We start from the raw sequence: 18,553 nt of genomic DNA on the forward strand, positions 1-18,553 counted from the left end.
TATTAGAATTAATATTGTTTTCCAAGTTTAAGTGTGAGGTACTTTATGTTTGTTTGTTGACTACCGAAAGAACACCGACATTAAACATTGAATCGGGTCAAATTGACCCGAAGGCGGCAGAAGGGTGTAATATTGATTCGGGTCAAAATGACCCGAAGGCAACAGGAGGGTTAATATCAATAGAACATTTTATTTAAACATTATCTGATATAAAGTTGCAGCCTGTGTTTTAAAATGTGCCCAGACAGGGCAGCCAACGGATCTGTTGTGGAGGTGTGTGAAGGTGTGTGAAGCCTCTCAGAGTGACGTTGGAGCCGGGATCCGACACACGGCGTGAGAGGAGGCTCGTTTGTGTCCTCGCTGCTCGACGACTGAGCCAAATGCCACGGGAGGGAGATGAATCACTCTGTAAATCTCCCACATCGCATTCGTTGCCAAGGAGAAGCAAAATCAGACCGGCGGAAAGGAACTCCACTGATTCGCGCGCAAATTAAATCTTCGGGAGAACCTCGCAAAGTGATTTCTAGTTTCTTCGACCGTTTTTTAAATATCAAGAGAAAACAAAACACTGTTGATTAGATTCATCTTTTACATGCACTCAGCTCAGCTCCACACAGAGAAACGTTCCTCCGTCAAAGGAAAAAATAAATAAACATCTATTTTAAATGGTTTGCTTGGCGACACGGCATCCTGGGCACATCCATTTATAGCACACTGTGACGTTGACGCCGGTTTCCTTCACTGAATAATGGGTGAGAAAGAAATAAAAACAGAGAGGGAGAAAATGTGACCATCTCGTTACAGGGAATTATTTTGTCTTTTGTCCCCCCCCCCCCCCCTCTGCCAAACGTCTCTCACAGGAACGAGGACGCTAAATGTTCGACCACTGTTGTGATTCCAGTGTCCGATCCACAACACGGGGGCTGTGTCGGAGATTAGGACCGACAAGACCTTGAGCCCTGAAGGAAGACAGGTTTTGTGTTTGAGCTCGCTGAGGTGTCGGGGGTCTGAAGCCATCGATCGTGAGACACGAGACCGAGCGGCAGAACCCGTGGTACCGAATCGGCGCTGACCCGCCTCGGGGGAAGCCGAACCCCTGGTACGACGAGGAGGAGGAGCGAGGGGCTTTCCTTTCAGCGTGGCGGGAAGAGTGAGGAATGCACTCACCTCCGCGTCTGACTCGATAGAACGCAAATAGGGGGGGGGGGGGGGGTCAATTGGTCTGATTCAATTCAATTAGGAGGTGTGCACAAAAAGCCCGGACAATTGCACTCAGGCCAACCGGAGCCCGATGCCGAAGGACAAGCCTCCGCTCACTCCAACGCCTCGTCACTACTTTCCCACTTGAAGAGAGAGAAAGAAGAAGAATGAGGAGAAGAAGAAGAAGAAGGAGGAGGAGGAGGAGAAGAAGAATAAGAAGAAGGAGGAGGAGGAGAAGAAGAATAAGAAGGAGGAGGAGGAGAAGAAGAATAAGAAGAAGGAGGAGGAGGAGAAGAAGAATAAGAAGAAGGAGGAGAAGGAGAAGAAGAATAAGAAGGAGGAGGAGGAGGAGGAGAAGAAGGAGGAGGATAAGAATAAGAAGAAGGAGGAGGAGAAGAAGAAGTAGAAGAAGAAGAAGGATAAGGATAAGAAGAAGGAGAAGACGAAGAAGGATGAGAAGAAGGAGGAGGAGAAGACGAAGAAGGATAAGAAGAAGGAGGAGGAGAAGGATAAGAAGAAGGAGGAGGATGAGAAGGATAAGAAGAAGGAGGAGGAAGAAGAAGAAGGAGGAGAAGAAGAAGAAGAAGGAGGAGAAGAAGAAGAAGGAGGAGGAGAAGACGAAGAAGGAGGAGAAGAAGAAGAAGAAGAAGGATAAGAAGAAGGAGGAAGAAGAAGAAGAAGAAGAAGGAGAAGCAATCTTCCACTGATCCACACCTCCACAGACGGTGAATAGTCACTCGATGAAGAGAGAGGAAGAGGGGAGCCGGGCGAGAGCACTGGAGGAACAGTTAAAGCTGAAGTAATGGCTTCATTAGATGTTTACACAGCGAGTGAGGCAGACAAATTGACACGAACGCGTGGCAATGAACATAAACTGCACCAGTCGTCGCTTCCTGGAGGATGTGTTTGGCGACGTGTGTCATCAGAGCGGGTTAACAAGAGAGGCTTTGTTGTTTTGTACAATTCCAGACTTATGAGCCTTCAAACCCCATCAGGGCCCAATGGGAGGTTTACAGGCAGCTACGAGACATTGCCTATCTTTACATCAGCTTCCTTTTTCGCTGGAGACAGAAATCTATTTCAATTAAAACCCGACCCCTGCCAAGAGGAGGCGGGGATCGGGGAATGACAGCTTCGGCGTGTATTAATTTGACCGAGAAGTTCCGAAGCCCGATGAGCACTTGGACCCGCTCCACGGGGTGAAAGCTTCGCCGAGCCGTCGATCAAAGCTTACATCATCCATTTCCTCATGGCTGCCCTTTTGAAGTCTGTGTTGTTGTTGTTTTTTTCTCCTTTTTTTAATTACGGCATTTTTCATTGGTTTCGAGCCAAGTCGCTAAATACTCAGGCGCAGTCTGTCGAGGCGACCAGGCGAGCAAGAGAGGGCAGCTCGATGAGATGTTTAAAAAGAAAACGTCCTCGCTGGCGACGAGGGAACGCCGCGTGTCTTCTGAATGCGTGTTTGGCTTCACGCTCTCAGTTGTTAAATTTAACTTCCACGGTCATTTCTTTTTTTTCTGAGTCATTTCTCAAGGACATGAAGTCAAAAACGATTCTTCTAAAAAAAACAATGAAGCAACACTGCTCCTTAACTTAACCCCCGAATTGCTCTGGGAAACTCACATCCGTGAAGCTCTTTCATGGATGCCGCTCGGCTATAAAGGTAACAAGTGTAACCTAGAAGACGACCGCAACGAGACGGGATGTCTGAATAATTCACGAGAATAAACAGGACAACAACTCTTAATCAGAATCCGTTTATTGCTAGGAATGTTTACACAAACGAGGATTTTTTTTGGCGAAAGGTGCAACAATTGACATGACAAACAACAATCAACGCGACAGCAACAGTGCAAAGTGTGTATTAACTTAAGTATAAGATAAAGATAAATAAAGATAAACAAATAAGATAAAGATAAACAAAGATAAACAAATAACTTTAAAGTGTTTAGGTGTGTGTTTCAAGAGACATGTGTGTTTAAGTTAAAGTGTATGTTACATGTGACGTGTGTTTAAGTTAAAGTGCATGTTAAAGTGACGTGTGTGGAGGAGGCCTCCAGGAGGGAAGAAGAAGGAGGAGGAGTAGAAGAAGAAGAAGAAGAAGAAGAGGAAGAAGGAGGAGAGAGGAAGGAGGAAGAAGAGGAGGTAGTCCTGGGGGTGACAGAGTCAGTCAGTGGGGGACCCGGGCTCCATTGATGAGCCCGACTGCCGACGGGAAAAAACTTTTGGTGTGGTGGGAGGTCTTTGTCCTGATGGACCGCAGCCTCCTACCAGAGGGGAGGGACTCCAACAGGGAGTGTCCAGGGTGGGAGGGGTCAGTGACAATCCTTCTGGCCCAATTAATGTGCAGCAGTGGGCAACAACTCATTGTTATTAGTCTCCACTTGGTTCGTGAGATTGTCCATGTCCGCGCACAAAACATGCCACACATGTCCACTGGCATCAGTGGGTAATCCGTGCAAACTGTGACAGGCCATTATGCCGTCTTCAGGGGAGACCGACCCTGACCTATGATGGCCGTGGGTGGCCACGTTGTCATGCTTCTCTTCTGTCAAGAGCACAGGAATCCCCACCCACACACACACACACACACACACACACACATACGTGAGCAGATACAGACACGCACACAGTACACGTGCTGCCCACACGGGCGTGCACACGCAGATATATATACGACAACCTCTTGTTCGCTGATGCAAATGCACGCACACACAGACAACAACCAACCCCCCAATCACGCAATCCCTTTCATCAACTAGAACGGGCACTCGGTAGAGCGCATACCTTCGCATATCACATGATTAGGCATTGAATTATGAACATTTTGGCATTAGTTGCATGCCAATTGGATAAGAATTGACCGTGCTATGGTAAAAAGAAGATTTTGACCTATCCATGACCTTGACCTTTGACCCGATTGATCCCAAAATCTAATCAAATGGTCCCCGGATAATAACCAATCATCCCACCAAATTTCATGCGATTCGGTTTAAAAAAATAATTGTTTTGCGAATAACACACAAACAAATAAATAAATAAATACACGGCGATCAAAACATTACCTTCCGCATTTTCAATGCGAAGGTAATAAACTATGCCAGTGCCTGGAGAGGAGTTGGAGCATGAAAGACAAACGCGTGACATAACGCACGCACGGAATTCTAAATCACAGGCTCGGCTTCGGGGTTTTTTCACGAGTGGGAGTGTTATCCTTAAATAGCTCGGATTATAACGAGGGATGCTTCTCGGGGTTTGCCCCCGTCCATCCTGAACGCCCGCGGGGCGAAGATGGGCAAACGTGCAGCGAGCTGCTTTATTAAGAACGTGACGAAGAAACTGATTCCAGATCAGAATAAACATTGTGGGCCTGTTTTCTGTCTGTTTCTTAAAGGAACAGTGTGTGGCGTTTAAAGGGGATCTATAGGCAGAAATGGAATATAATCTGAATAAGAAGGTTTTATTTACTGTACAATAACCTGAAATTAGGATTCGTTGGCAGATGGTCTTCACGGAGCCGGCCGCCATTTTCTACAGTAGCCCAGAAGAGACAAACCAAACTTCGCATTTTTGCCATCAGCTGGTTTTTTTGTGCATTCTCGCCACTAGATGTCGCCAAATTGTACGGACTGCACCTTGATAGGAGAGGGCTGGCAATATGTTATATTTATATATCGATCAAAACCAACAATGGCTGGGTGCTGCCAAAATATATTGCGTGTGAAGCCAGAGCCCAATATAACTTATTCCTCTGTGCAATAGACCTCCATTATATCCGTGAGCTACACGGCTGCACCGTCTGGCGCCGTCCGTTCATTATGATGAATGAACGCAACCACTGTCGTTTATTCGGAGCCGATCCCAAATGCACCGTCCGACTGGAGTAAAAAAAACACCGGAGCACCAAATGTGTTTTAATCCACGGCTGAAAATAAACCCCAACTAATACACGATTCACTCCTCTTTGACTTGGACCGTTTCCTGAATTTACAATTTCTTCCTGTGTGGTTTGCTAGAGACTATAAAAGTCTTATAAATGCAGGAAATACTTATACCGAAATGAAGTGCATGAGTGTCCTCAATGATACAGTAGTGTGCTGAATAATTACTACTATACAGCATCATGTGTCTGTAATATATTACACATCCACTGCTTGTCTTGATCGATAAAGTTGCACCCGTTCAAATCTTGGTTGTAAGCAGATGACACGATGAAGTTAAAGTGATCTGAAAGGAAGGTTTGCATCAAATGATAAGTATCTTCAGTCGTCATCCCTATCGACAAGCTAGGACTCAATAGGATGTGTTAATAGAAAAGGGGGGGGGGGCGGGCAGTCCAGTAGGGCACTAATTAGTTTAAGTGCTTCAGTGACACAAACTTAATAGAATGTTATTATTTATTGACCTCCAATTTCTTCATATCATAAGCGACAACACGTTGAACAAATCAGTAGATTATTTATTATTTGGATATTTTGTAAACCTCACATCAGCTAAATGTTTTGAGCTCCCAAATAGGAGAAAGAAAATAAAAACAGTGAATAAACGAGGGATAGAACTCTTAACCCTCCTGTTACCTTAGGGTCAATTTGACCCCATTCAATGTTGAACCCTCCTGTTGCCTTTATATTTACTGACATATTTTACCCTCGGGGTCAATTTGACCCCAGCAATTAAAACCTCCAGAAAATTATTAGAATTAATATTGTTTCCCAAGTTTAAGTGTGAGGTACTTTATGTTTGTTTGTTGACTACCTAAAGAGCCCTTTAAATATATAAAAAAGTTGATATTTCTTATATGTTTGACACAGTGAAAAACAGCCTGGGGTCAAATTGACCCGAAAGAACACCGACGTTAAACATTGAATGGGGTCAAATTGACCCTAAAGGTAACAGGAGGGTAAATAAACATGAAAAAGACAGACTGGATTGGGAAGCAGATCATTCACTCAAACCTTCTCTGTGATTGTTTTAGAAGTAACACAAGCACACATTTCCTCCACACATTTGGTTTCCCCCCCCGACTCGGTCCCCGGCCATCTTCAAAATCAACCTCCGTTTAGATCTCAGATGCACATCTGGACACGTTCATGATCGTGGCAAGGAGTCCTTGAATGATTGCCCAGAGCGGTCGGGCTGGGGCCTTGAAGAATACAGGGACGGCGTTTATAGGTCTGTTCATGAACTGTAATCATTGCCTCCATTCTCGGTATAAACGCAGGTCTCATGTGTTTATACAATTGATTATTTAGTCATAGTCACCTTTTACCACGACTTACAATCGATAAATGTGACCGTACATCGGTCTTTGCTCAAGCAATACGACATCACCACAACCCGCATTTGAAGACAAGCGAAAACTTGTTTCCAGAGGATAAGACGTGGGCTTCGTCCACTGATCCAAGCAAAGAGGTTGAGTTGCTGAACATTGTTCAGACAATTTCTGCACTGATGCCACAACCTGGCATTCCATGTAAGCAGTGCACCTCATAGATTTCAACTAGAAAACGATCGTCTTAGACACTACGCAGGAGAACAAGGAGAGCACGGGAACAAGACGCGGTGAGACGAGGAATCAGGAGAAATGAGGACAATCAAAGTAAGCAGTTTGCAGGGAGCCAGGGAGCAGTGAGCCGGAGAACATACAAAGCTGAAGCGAGAGATTGGAGCTCAGGACCCGGAAGAGTTAAAAGGCAGCTGGGTGTTCGCTGAGTCATTTAATCCAGGAGATCCACTGTTCATCACTCCAATGTTGGATCTCACATGCGCCTCAGCTGGCAACGAGCCGCAGAAGCATGCTGGGTAAAACAAGGGTGCGAGTTGTCGGTATCGTTCTGACTACGGCCTGACCAACCAGAAAGTTTCGGGCCTCCATACATCTGTGGTCACCCTCGGGCCACCGAAGGATCCAATAGCTCGAGGCATCATCACCAGACAAAGGATATATTTACCGCAGGTATCACTTGTCTCTCCATGCCACATTGCACCTTTCCCCCCTCAATCCGTCGACTTCTGGACATCGTCTCAGGGCACGATTTCCGTAAAATTTCACGTGTTTAAAACATGCCGGACGATCACTGACAGGAGAAATTTTTGCTATCACTGTTTTCTTGTTGCAATCCTATCCTGGTAAATCCTTCGTCCATCAGACCAGCTGCAAGATATTAGTTCAGTGTCCAAATATGTGGTCCCGATGGAACTGAGTTTCACAGGGTTGAAGAATTTTCTGAAGCTGTATGAACTGCGAAGAAAACCATCGGTATGGAATATACTGGATCTTCCTTTTGGGTGCCTTGGGTCCATGTACCTGGCGGATAGAAACATCCGCAGGACTGAACATTATGCAGTTCATACCGGAGAATACTCTCGATAAGGGTTTTAGAGACGGAGACAATCTTGACCGCAACGAAGTTGAGGAGACTCGAGCGAGTGACAATGAGGTGTACTCCTTCCATTCTCGCACGTGTCATTGTCCCCTATCTGTGTGGTTCAGTTACAACTGCATGCACAGGATATAAAGAGGGTGACTTAATACGACTTGATATGCACTTCCAATGCGTGGTCAGAGTATCCCGGTGGCTGGAACCAATGCCGATTACACTGAGTCCTGTGGATCATGTGAGGAAATTGTTTGAGACAAGGTTGGTAGTACTGAGATCTGTGAAAAGGCGGCATTGCATGAAAGCAAAGCATACACTATTCAATCTGTCGGTTGTCGGGCAAGCTGAATGATAAGTCACATTTAGAGATCGCCGAGACCTTGAGTCATAGCAATTTCATGTCTGAGCTGTGACTAGGGCAGCTGTCATTCGGTGAACATGGCAGATTTGGGGAACATTAGTTTTGGATTGCTTGGGAGAGTCACTTCCAGTAGCGGGTGGAAGTCATGTCCAGCAGTTATCCGAACTGTCATAGCATCCTCAGCGGCGGCAAAGGCTGAAGGCGTCTGAGGTCACGTGATGACTCGGTTCCTGACTCTAATGCGGTATGCTTTTAACGCTGTTGAACTCATTCGCACAGGCAGAATGATGGTCCAGGAACTCAGGCAGAGTGGTCAAAAGACGTCTTGAGGGCGGAGAAGGACTGACCGCATTAAGGCTGTGATTTCCGTGGGCTTGTAGGCCGGGTTATGGCTGGAGGCTTTGCCGACTCTGGGCAGTCTGAGCACGTCAATGCTTTGATAATCCGGAATCGGTAGCACTTGCAAGTAAATGTATTGGGACTGCGGTTATCGCCTAGCTTCATGCCGCATATTAAAGCCTGCCTTCCAGGTGCATTATGCATGATGAGGTGCTTCATGACGTAGCTGATGTGAGGTTCTGTGCATGCTGTTGATGCAGGCATGAGACGCCCAAGTATGTAACGCGTAGTCATTATCACTGAACACTTCATTGCTCTTTTACTAATTTGCTGACTTGCTGGACCAGGAGGATTTCGAAAGCTGGTACAAACTTTGTAGCCTCAGATCGCTGCTGCCGTGTTGGCATGCCATGCTCTACAGAGTCACCGAGTGTAAGTATTCTGATTTGTTGAGTCTCTGGTGAAGCGGTTTCTGTTAAAATCCCTGCAGCTAGATACTGCGTCCAGAAGGAGTAAACGACGTATTCTTAGTCAGCTGGTTGACCGGCTAAACATCGCTTTCAACTCCTGAGTCGAAGATGCTCGAATATAAAGTTGCATCGAACTGCGTAAGGAACAGAGAACATGAGCTGTTGGTGTGATTTTCCCCAGATCAACGGTGAAAGGACAGCTGAAGGTGAGATGTTGGTCACCGAGTCATTGTTAAATCTAATTAGGGAGTGGGTGTGTTCACTAGTATAACCGTCATTTAGTCCGATCGACAACCATGTCGGCAGGGATGATCCGGCCCAGCGAATAAACGCTGGATCAGAGGGAGGAAACGCATAGAATTTAGAAATGCAGAAATCAAAGTATTGAATGAACATGCGTAAAACGTACGTGTTCACGCAAGCCTTTTTAAAAGTATTCCGTAACATATCGGTTAATCGGTGAACTTTAATAAAACGCGCCTAATCGCAATCACTGGCCGATGATTTGAATGCACAGTATCATCTAGAGGCAACACAAGGATGAGCTTGGCATCAGTTTGCATATGGATTTGTATAGTTCTAAAAAGCTGATACAGCTATCGTTGCATTGCTTAAGATGCCTAACGAAGTAGTTTAATATGCACATTCGGCAGAAAACTTGATACATTTCGCTTAAAGCTGTTCCGTTAGTCAAATCATCTGGGAAAGTTGGGTTTCGTACAGACAGCAAAACAGTGTGGAATATAATGGCGCTGTACTAAGATTGTCCGTCAAGAGTATGGATGTCGTCGGCCCTCGAGGCAGAAGGATCACTATGGAAGTGTGGACACAGGACATATTGGTAGGACATAAACGGACTACTAATTGAACTTAAAAGTACTTTGGGTTAATTGACGTTCAGACCATAAACGCCGGGGATGTGCCGTCCCTCCGCCATGTCGGAACCATGGGTAATCGCGCCGTATGGAAGAGTGCTCATCGCCAATTATTTAGCGCGTGAGGTTGCGCCAGATAAATCGCTCCTAGCACAACATCATACGGAGCGTCGTCTCTCATCATTGAGAGCTTCCAAGACTAACCTGATCGCAATGTGGTTTGAATTTAATCTTATCAAATCACTTTAAAGTTCTGATTACTTGTCAACTTATGGATTCGCTTCCTTCAAACGCTCTGGAAGTAATTCTTCTAGATCGTCCACTGCTTCCCACGCTTTCTGTAGTCCCACCCTCTTGTTGGTCTCCTGCCAACCCTGCAACCACTGCTTCCATTCAGTCCTCACTCCAAGTACACTGTCCCTTTCTTCTTTCAGTTTTTGCCAAATTGTTATCTATTTAAATGCTACCATTCAAATCTCACAGTTCGCTTGTCCTTTAAGAGCCAGCCTGTCCTATCGTCGTCATTACCGTTCTAAATTTTAGTTAGATTAACACTCGGTCAATTTCCTAATCCTGCCCAGTATTACATGACTCTCACTAAACACCCTGAAATTTACACGCTTACTTTCATTTCATCAGTCATCCTTATTACATCACTTTTAACAACAAGCTATCTTGAATTCACTCGTTGTTCACACCTCGTCATGAGGACCCTGTAACCAGCCGCTGCAAGCTTTACATGCCCCGCATGCTCCTCATCTGTCATTTGGCCGAGCGTAACCACTCGTGACCAAGCAACCATCTATTCCCCAATCTCCACTGCGACTTGCCAAAGGCTATCGTTGACGTGCCTGGTCTCAGATGGCTGCCACTTTCCTCAGCTGACCAAGAGAAGCATAATCCTCGTTCTCTCGCTCCATCATTTGACGGTAGCTCCGTTACAGCGATACCAGCTAAACCAATATAGTTTGGATTACATCGCCCTCATGCTGAATTTTCGGATCTCTTCTGACGATTGCCGTCGACATCCCCGCTCTTTCTACCGAATTCGACCGGAGTCCAGTGACGGCCGCACGGGATTGTTGATTGTAGATGGTAGCTGATCCTTTATGCGCCAAGTTTGCGTTAATCCTCGACCATGGCCAATGGCGCTCCGTAGATCAATGCCCCACTTGCAAGAGACATGCTTTTCTGTCGGCCTTGCCTACTCCTTCGCCTTACTGCTCCTTTCTGGCATTCTCCTCCTGTCCGAATACACCAGTGATCGGCATGGACTCTTGCGGTGCTCATCGTCTGCCATGTGTGATCACCTTCCTTATTTCCTTCGTTCAGTGTATGGTGATATCTTCGTATGCAACATGTTACCACGACTGACTACGCCAAATTTGCTTTCTTTGATTCAGACTAATGTGTATCGCTTCATAGCCTGTACCCTTAATCTGTCAGGAGTGCTCTTCGATTAGAGAGCTTAGCCTGTTGCGGATTAACTGCATGATGCCAAAATTTTAAATAATTACATGGTAACAGTAGTCACTCTAGTATAATCGACTATAATTAGTTACCATTATAAACTTATATAGTCATAATATGTATCATGCTATTCCTTCTCAGTCCTTTATTCATCGAGCTCTGAGCTACTCATCATCTCACATTACAATTACCTGGTCCACAGCGTCTTAGATCAGGATTTTCCCATATAAGCACTTATATTATGCGATAAATAACTATGTCCATACTTCTGATTGACAACTATATTTAAAGATATCAGAAGTCTATAGTTAAGAATAATAATACTATTTAAGTATTGACTCATAAGTTAAATAATTGATAATTTAATTAATCGTTAACACATGATTGTCCACTAACTATTTACGTTTTACTTGCACGAAAAATAAATATTATTCAAATTTAAATACTAAGTCGATTAAAAGTATTGAATAATATTAATTGTAATAAGAATCATGCAGTTTTTATTACAATAGTTTATATCATATTATTTTAATCAGTAATTTAATAAATAATAATTAAATATAAGTAAATAAATAAAGTAAATGTATACGATCTAGTATTTTAAGTACTATAGATTATCCAATTTAATCAGAACAACTGTATATATATTTCATATAATATTAGCTTATCTATAATTTCTGTAGTAAGACTAGATACTTAATCTACCTCTAAGATATAGATATTATGAAAGGTATCAGACTATCACTGCGACTCTGCATGTAAACTACGAACTTTCGTGCTAGTCGCACTCTGTAATGACTAAAATTGCAAATCTCAAATTTTAGAATAGTGAAATATTCAACTGTGCAAAATCAGTATTACTAAGTAAAATTCTGTTTGTACTAAGAACTAAACATCACTCAATGCAACATGCAAATAAAATGTGACATTGTATTTGAGCACTAATTATGGTTATTTCTCAAACTTTTTCTGTCTATGACTTCATCACGTACTTATCATTATTTTAATGGTTGTAAACGACAAATTCTAAAGTGATTAGCCATTTACAGTGTAGTCATTCATGTCAATAAGACTAACTGATATGAACTTATGAGTAATGTTATGGTTCTTCTCATTTATCATCATTAAATTTACGAACTATACAAGTATGATCTCGAGACAGTTTAAAGTAACAGTATTGAATTTTACATCTTATTTGACTAGTGATTTATCAGTAATAGTGTATATCTGATTGATGATATGTACAAAGTATGTGATAACACAATGCATTTAAAAGTCTGGAGCATCCTGCAGATCAGACTTTGTAAAACTGGAAATCTGGAAACCGGTCTTATCTGCTTTCACTCTCAGATATGCCAAGACAACGTATCATGTGCATTGAGGTGTCAGGGAAAGATCAAGATGCTTAGGTAGCTTCTTAGATCACGACAACATGCAGACAGTTCATCAGATGTACTTTCAAGTTTGGGCATGCTCGCTAATGGATACACCTCACAATTGATAATTGTCGTTTCGTAACGTGCAAATTATGGGCCTTGGTTAAAAGCGAAGTCTAGTAGTTATGTCGTGATATAAGTATACGTACATCAAACGATGTGAACATGGCACGTGATGGCTACGGAGTGGGGCAATTAGCAATTGGATGACTTGACCATAATAATGTTATTTATGTATCTTTAAATGCTCTGAAATTTAACAACAGTGACAATGCATGTTTCAATCTGAATGGATTCTGTTGCCTGAAGTTCTTTTTTCCGAAGATTGATTTTGTCCATGGGTTATAGGATGTCACAGATGTTATGACTGAGAAAATCAAATATGTAGGTATAAATAGGATTAAATATTTGATTACTAGTCGCATTTGGATATTTGACCTATGTTACATTAATTTTGATTATGACATTACTGTAATATACAGCTGTAATTGATCTTGAATAATATTGTTTTAAAAAGTTTAAGTTAGGGTAGTTGGTGTACTACCGAACCAATTAACTTGAACGTGGATCAAATGCCAAAGCGCAGAAGTTAATTGCTAAAATGCAGTAAAGCATAAGGATTATAAGACGTGTAAAATCTATAATAAAGAGGTGATACAAGTAACTTAAAGCTTTAGCAAACTGGTATTATTGATGTAGGTTAACTCTAGTCTGACCAATGACATGTTTACATGTGAGTCCTCGTTCTCAGTCTAATACAACGGGCTGATACCTAATCATTATTGGGCTTGCAGTGAAAAATAACTGAGTCAATTAATTGAGAAATCAAAATGTATAGAATAAATGATCGATATATTGACTTTAAATCTCGACAAAAACATGGATTACGATATCTTAATGTTACACCATCCTGTCAATAAATTTATACATTACTTAGGTTCTAGAGTATAGAATATTTAAAATATGAATTTTCAGTAATTTATTTGTTGAGTAATCTGTTAAGAATTTCCGAACTTAATTGGAGTTTTTTGCCCAGTGAAATTTTCGGTCAAGGACGAGCTAAGATTGAATTGATTAGAAACTTTAATATCGAATAACTAGTTTACGAGCCTGTTTGATTCTGAGGTCAGTTACCGACTTGCAGTTAAGTGTAACCTTATTTACGTTAACCCTTAGTAAGGGGCAGTTTTTTCCTGCCCAAATAAAAAATCAGTAATGGTCTTACTGATTGTAAGAAAATTAAGTGGTTTAATTAGGGTTAAGGCAGAGGAATTTCATTTTCGAATACCGACAAAGGAAATCTTTCAATAAACATTTTCAATTAAAGGAAGCCGAAATGGAGAAGAAACCTTTTTTTTTTGGCCCCGGGGGACCCCGGGGACCCCCCGCGGCTCCTTTTAAAAGGCTTAAATTCTGAAATTTTTTTTTTTGGGCCCCAAAAAAACCCCAAAAACCCAAATTTACAATTATCCCCAAAAAATTGGTTGACCTTTTCATAACCTTGACCTTGACCTTTGACCCGATCGATCCCAAAATCAAATCAAATGGTCCCCGGATAATAACCAATCATCACACCAAATTTCATGCGATTCGGTTTAATACTTTTTGAGTTATGCGAGTAACACGCATACAAATAAATAAATGGCGATCAAAACATTACCTTCCGCATTTTCAATGCGAAGGTAACAAACTGGTAAATTGCTCTCGAGTTAACACAAATAACCAAGGACGTCGTAGCCAGGTTTGCACTTCCGATGTCGACAATGTCTCCGTGGCCCCCATACATTTCAAAGACTAAAAGAATGTAGCTTTTATCCAAACAAAGCCTCGTCGCCTCAAACCTAATCTCTTTTTTGTGTGAACAGATGGCCCACGACAACAAAATGCAATGTAAACATTGTCCCGTCGTGACAAGAAAAGCTGTGATTACACCAAGCTTTCCGGGTGTTGATAAATAATCCATAAAAATCCTAATCAGGTGTCCACACTCTTCCCAGTCGTGACTATAAACAGCCACCCCAGTCCCACTATATTAATCCTTCAATGGGAGTCATCCACAATGGCCCTTTGTGACTCAATATCTGTGTTCGCCATCCGACTACACCTCTACATCAAAGGGGCTCTCTATTATTTACACGGCATTCATTACCAGCACAGGGGCAGAAATGCCTGAATAAACACACAAACAATCGCTGGCAGCCACCGCTGGATACGGATACCGTATATATTCCTGATTCAATAATATTCGCTAAAACGTTGTTAAAAACAACAACAAAAAATGGATGTACATTTGTGACCGTTTTTTAAAGATCTGGATTTTTTAGTATCGGAATCACGGGGCTTACTTCAATTAAAAAGGCATATTGAGGAAGAGAACCTCTTTTACAAGACAGATGAGAGATTGACGACAACCGTGTTTGGTTTTGTTGACATTAGAAGAATAAAAAAGTGTTGCCGGTTGTGGGTGTTGTTGTCGCTGGGCTCCCATGCTGTGTCATTGTCTTCTGGACTGTCTTCTCGTACAGGGAAACACAACATCCTGACTCGGGTTACAGCTCAGCCAAGTCGGCTTCTCTGCTGCTCAGATTTGGGTCACGTTATTAACGTTAAACGTCTTCGATTTAAGAGCTAATCCCTTCTGCTCCTGGTAGTTATGTTGATACATGAATACAACTAGGGGCGACTGTGGGTCAGTGGTTAGAAGGTCTTTCTTTCAATCAGGGGGTGGGCGGTTCAGTCCCCGCCCTAGTCGATGTGTTATTGAGCAAGAACCTCAACCCTGAATTGCTCCCTGTAGCTGTGTCGACGGTGCATGAATGTAACGTGATTTTAAATCGCTTTAGATAAAAGCGTTAGCTAAATGACATGAAATGTAATGTCATAATAATGTCATAATAATAATGAATTATAATTATTATAGTATTTATTATTATAAATAATAATATTATATTTATAATAAATTATATTATATAATAAATTATATAATAAAATAATTTTATTATTATTATATTTATAATAATAATGTCATTTCCCCACTGTGGGACGAATAAAGGAATATCATATCATATATCATATATCATATCATATCATCATATTATATCATAACTACACAACACAAGTTCACACTCACGCGGAGGCACATTTTGAAACAGTTGGAGCAATCACAGCGCGACTGAAAACGGCAGGAGTCGAGGCATCGGTAATAGATGGAGTTATTAAAGAGAGGCCACACTAAATCACCTGAAATAGTTCAGACATATGGAGTTCTGCTCACTCGTGTAAAGACGATATTTCATTCAGGGTAGTAACAGCGAGAGTCCAAAGGATTCCAACACACATTCTCATCTTACAGCTGCTCTAATCAATATTGTTGCATTCAAAATGGATCAAAACAGTGTGTCATGTGTAACCCGCATGCTACTATCAGGGGACACTGCTTTGCAGGACCTTTTTTTTGACCATCTTTCAGCTAATTCTTTGGGGTTTTCCAGCTCACAACTTGAATGTTTTGGGCGCCTCTCATCAGCGATGTTTGACTGAACAGGTTTGAAACTAGCTGGTGAACATTTATTGAGCTTTTAGCAGCTTGACGGCCAGATATTCCCCTCAGGAGCTGATGGAGACCAAACGGAGCTCGAGGGAAAGCGAATAACCCATTTACATTCATCTGGTGGACACACAACTCATCACGAATGTTTGCCTACACGTGATATGTCATTACTATTATTATGTCAATGCACAGTCTCTTATAAACAACTTGTAACAGTTTAGCTCCACGCCTTCCTTTTTGTAATAGTTGTTTTCATCCTGTCACACCATCTCGTCAATCCAACTCCCCTCACCTGCCTCTGATCACCTCGTTAGTCCCTCATTCCCTTCACCTGGTCCTCACGCCCTTCCCACCTGCAGCCCATCCCCTCATTAGTCCCTCACTATTTAGCTCCCTCACTTCCTCTTGTCCTCTGCCAGATTGTCTTGTGTTTTCGTGCCAAGTTCTCCAGTGTTATTAGAGTATATTCCTGACCTGCCTGCCCTGACCTCTGATTCTCTGCCCCGCCCCTTTTTGGACTTGTTTGCTTCTTCGACTGATCTCCCGGTTTTGACCCAGCCTGTTTCAACCAAAGACAGTATTCTTCGTTACTCCTGTCTGAGTCGTGCTTTTGGGTCCACTCTCGTAGCGCCGTGACACAACTAATACAACACGGTTGGGTTTACAGCTTGCTGTGCTCAATACAAGTGGTAAAAAAACAAAAAACAAGGACTGAATATGTTGGGAATATAAGATTTATGAATGACGTGGAATTTTGCAACGGCGAACACCCAGCCCATTGTGAACCCGCACGAGTCCATTCCACCGAGCCCCACCAATCTAACGCAGATATATCCCTTTACACCGCTGCAAGGTCAAGGGCAGAGGAATCTTCCTCCCTGCTGCAGTCATCTTCAACCACATTGGCTGGCCGAGAGCACTCAGCTCACACCTCTCTCTGGATCGATAGAAACCGGATCCTCGGTCCAGGAGCAAGGGGGGAAGACATTAGAGATCGCTCTGGTCGGGTACCGCCAGTTAAAATAAGAACACGACTGAATGAGGGCTTTGGTAGACACGAGAGTTAACAATAGCATAATTACAGAGACAAATTCAGACGTTAACATGTTCGCAGTCTTATTCCACACGCCCCTGCAAGAAATCATTGTATTTAACCGAGCCCTTGGCTTCAGCTGAACTAACTCACACACAGAATGGATGTGATTCAACCTATACTGCTGTATACGACACATTGAGATCAGTCAATTCATCAGTCGCCAAAAAAAATTACTATTATCAATCATAGAAGAATCAATAACTTAAGATAAAATGCCAAATATTCTCTGGTTTCAGTTTCTCAAATGTCAAGATGTCTGTGTCTCTTTCTCTTGTATGACTAAATATTTATGCATTTTTTGAGGATTCCTGGTCACATAAAATGTGTTTTTTCATGATGTCACCTTTAGGTTTGAGAAATTAAGATGGACACGTTTCACAATTTAACAGATTTACCACATCTATTAACAGTATAAATGTGCAAATATAGACTTGCTAACTACATCATTATCCTACCACGTATGGTGTACAGTACAAATCTGAGGCTATATAGTTCATCTTTTTCTTCTATTAGAAATTCAATGCCACACAGATTTTAAAAAACAAGAGAGGAAATGCCACACCATGCAGCAAGAGATGATTTCGTAATGGTAGGAGCGTGATCCGGAGTGTGTTGCCCTTATTGCGAGACAACGCTGATGAACATGTCCTGTGTCACTATGGCAACCAGTGAAGTGGATGCAGAGACGCCAGTCTCCACAAGGCTGCAGTTCAGCGAGAACACAAAGCGTACATGAGGCGAGGTCCTTCAATCAAGTCCTCCCCATCTCTTAAGGGGAACATAAGAAAATGGTGAGGTTTGTGACCCATACAGCCATCTTTCATATCCAGAGGAATGATTGATACACGCGTGGAGAAATGCTGAGGAGGCATATGTTAATTCAACTGAAACGGCATGTGTTGAACCTGCAAGGCTTCCTATAGCAATGAAGGGGAGTGCTGCTGCACCGGTATTTAAAAGCTTTCATTCCTCATTTCAGTGGCCGGCTGGTTTAATAGTGGAAATCTGCCAGCACTGCTAAACGACGGCGCGACAGGAAGGACGCGACAAGGGGATGACGTCTCATATATCCAGTGAGAGGGGAAAGTATATATGTCATATAAATCCGGAAAAGACCTGTTCTGATCAAATATGCAACGCTCTGACTGCATTACTGTTGCATAGACTTAGACTTGCAATAGAACTGCAATATAGGTATTTATGGGAATCTAGGGAACTTGGCCAATTATAGTTTGGCAGCCTTCATAAGTTACAACAGTATTAATATATTGATTTAGTTGCAGCTAAATCTTTATTTTCACTTGAGTGGACCAGAACGATTGCACTTTTTCTACTGCTCATCATTGGTAATGGCAATAGCTTCCATTTGTTGGCAG

General features: G+C 42.5%; 1 protein-coding gene across 7 annotated transcripts in view; it reads right to left on the reverse strand.

Moving 5' to 3' along the window:
• Positions 1 to 18,553, reverse strand: part of slc12a5a (solute carrier family 12 member 5a) — a 176,084-nt gene that overhangs the window by 155,078 nt on the left and 2,453 nt on the right. The gene's annotated exons all lie outside the window — the stretch shown is intronic.

The sequence above is a fragment of the Pseudoliparis swirei genome, chromosome 18 (assembly GCF_029220125.1).
Source record: "Pseudoliparis swirei isolate HS2019 ecotype Mariana Trench chromosome 18, NWPU_hadal_v1, whole genome shotgun sequence".
In the NCBI taxonomy this organism is placed as follows: domain Eukaryota; kingdom Metazoa; phylum Chordata; class Actinopteri; order Perciformes; family Liparidae; genus Pseudoliparis; species Pseudoliparis swirei.